This window comes from Cyprinodon variegatus, unplaced genomic scaffold, assembly GCF_000732505.1.
Source record: "Cyprinodon variegatus isolate N-32 unplaced genomic scaffold, C_variegatus-1.0 Scaffold284, whole genome shotgun sequence".
Taxonomy (NCBI): Eukaryota; Metazoa; Chordata; class Actinopteri; order Cyprinodontiformes; family Cyprinodontidae; genus Cyprinodon; species Cyprinodon variegatus.
In genome coordinates, this window is record NW_015150737.1 from 81,433 (window position 1) to 84,452 (window position 3,020).

The 3,020-nt window shown below is 40.9% G+C and overlaps 1 protein-coding gene across 1 annotated transcript in view; it reads left to right on the forward strand.

Moving 5' to 3' along the window:
• Positions 1-3,020, forward strand: part of LOC107090181 (ETS domain-containing transcription factor ERF-like) — a 63,814-nt gene that overhangs the window by 47,033 nt on the left and 13,761 nt on the right. The window lies entirely within an intron of this gene.

The window sequence follows — 3,020 nt, forward strand, 5'->3', positions numbered from 1 at the left end:
GTATCGATGCATCGATACAAAACGATTATTATTTACACCCCTAGTCTTCACATACCCAGATTTACAGAGAATTAAGCTAATATTTCTGACTACGCTGATGTTGTCAGCTTTAAAACATCAGAGCAGCTTTATGGAAATATTAAACTGTGATCTCGTGTTCTGGTCCAAAGTTCTGCACCTAGAATCACTGGAAGTAAAGCTGCTGTTCATCAGACGGTTTGTTCGTCTGAAACCACCTCAGCTCCTCCAGCCCTTGATTACTCCACTGATTCACCCCCTCTGCTTATTTTTCCTGCCGGTTCTGGCCGTTGGCGGCTTTGTGCCGGCTGTAGTACATGTGAGAGTGTGGGAGTTCATCACAGCCGTTCCTTTCAGAAGAGGCCCTTCACTCATTGAGTCATTGAGACGCTCGATGAGCTCCTTCTTCTCTCCACTTTCTCCCTCCTTTGTGCAAAACTCCCGTGACTAATATTGTGTTCACGCTGGATTCAGTTTGAGCAGGATGACTCATATCCCCATTATTTGGTGATTTCTGTAACCGTCGCCCCTAATGTGTGGATTTTTGGAAAGTTTACAGCCCTGTGAAAATTCACCATCACCTCAAATTGTGAAATTTCTGCATCTTTACCTTCAGTTCAATCACTTCAAGCCAGATTTCTTCTATATCTGTCTTTAAATAACATTAATCTTAATGGAAGTGTAGGAAAGCATGGATTGATGCACAGAGTGGCTTCATGATCCCTCATTCAGTCTAAGTCAGACATCCAGCCATAAATCCATGTTTTTCTTTGCAGATTTCCCCACTGAGCTCCTCTGTGCTTCATATAACTGGAAATGACGCGTATTCCATTTCCCACAATGAAGTGGATAGTCCCCGCTGAATGAGGCGCTCCGATTTACTTGTTTTTGTGTAAAGAAATATGAATGTGGCTGTTGGTGAGTCACACTGGGCCATTTTCTTGTCTTTTGGAGGAGCTGTCAGCAGCTGCCTATTCAGGCTTTACATCACTCTGTGTACTGATGATGACTAATGCACTCCTACTAATGCTGCTGCCTGGATAAGACTAAATCTGAATGGATGGCTCTCCTCCTTCAGTGAGGCTTTGAATTGAAACGTTCACTTAGAAAACAGCCTGTTTACTGAGGTTTGCTTCACTGAGGTAAATTACTTTCCTTCTAGAACGTCCCTTATTCAGCGTATAGTTTCATTAACATTCATAATCAATTCATAATCTCGTTCAGTGCTTCTGTTCTTTAGTTTGATTTTGGACCAGTTTGCTACTGGTCAGATCTGCAACATTAGATCATTTGATAGACATCAAACTGGACAAAAGCATTTATTATCTGTACATCTATTACTGTGATCATTAGTTGGGTTATTGGCGTCTGGTGTGAATATATAAGAACTGAAACTCCCAACAAATGGATAAATATTACATTTAATTCAACACAATTAAATTCAGTTCACAACACTTCATCTCACTTTGCAGAAACATTTAAATCAAATCATCCGCTCAGATTAAACCTTTTCTAAAGAAGAGCAGGCTTTACTCCTCCTGGACTGCAGCAACCCTTCAAACCAATCATGCATGCAGTGACAGTGGAGAGAAAAAAAAACACCATTTTTAACAGGTAGAAGCCTCCAGCAGAACCAGGCCCTGTGTGAGCTGCCAGCTTTATAGTTTCGCTCCATTATCTGTCTGAATCCCGCTCACCAGAGCTGCTCCATGTTTATCGCACGTATACAGAGTTGTTTCAGCTTGTTAGATCAGAAGCGACTGGCGCGGTGTGATGACGTCCGTACGTTGCATTCAATGGTGTCACGTAGTTTAGCTGGTCGGCCCAGCTCTAGTTCCCACAGCATGCGGATCAAAACCGAGGTTCATTTTAACGCTGGTCGCTTGCCGAGTCCTGTGACCCTGGTAGACATGCGTCAGTGATCTGTTCCCACTGCTACTAAAATCTGATTGTTCCCGGATTTGAACAGGTTTTTCTGCCAGTGGGAAAGTGGTAATAGTTGGGTCAATACCCTGACTTTTACTTAGCTTAACAGCCACAGAAACTGTTTTTAAACACAACTCAAATCAGTATGGACATCTATGCTAAACTTTGGATTGTTTGTTGCAGCCCCAATAGTTAGGAACATCATCCAGGTCAAAGTCATCCTAAAGAATGAAAAAAAAAAAAGTATAACGTCAACATAAAACTTAATTATCATAATTTTCAGCCAATCAGTAATCAATAGAATACATGAAATATACACGTTCCTTCGCTCATATGAGTTTTTTTAATTGAAAAGTTGATTCATTTTTTCGATAGGGTTTTCAACTAAATGTAATTATTTACAGACCATGTGACTAAAAAATTGTAATCCTGTCCGACATCTAGTTTTGAATGAAACAGAAAAACCATCGAGGAATTACATTATTTCTGTTCATGCATTTGAAACATCCTGATGTGCTTAAATCTGGTTTCATAAACTTCTAGAAAGGTGTATGCTTCTGTAACCTCTTAGCAATGAGGGGATTCTCTGTAGAACAGGAATCATTGAGAATTCATAAAGTTTTAAATTCATTTTTCTATGGGGGGGTGAATATCTTTGGTGTAGATAGCTGTACTATGTAGCTCAACAATTAAATTCAGTTTATTTCTATAGCGCCGGTTCACAACACATCTCATCTTAAGGCACTTTCCAGTTCACCAGATCATCCAGTCAGATTGATTCACAGTTTTCTATCTAAGGAAAACCAGTTGATTGCATCGACTCATTGACTCGAAGCTAATCTCTCACACCAAGCATGCTTGTATTGACAGTGGAGAGGAAAAACAAATTTTTAACAAGAAGAAACCTCCAGTAGAACCAGGCTCGATGTTGAACCAGAACCGACTGAGGTTCAAGGAGACAGAAGCAGAGATACAAAAAACAGTTGTAAAAGGCGGCCCCGTCCAGGAAACACCCAGCCAGGCAGACAAGCTCCGAGCCAGCTCCCATGTCAGAGGATGAAGAGAGCACATCCAGT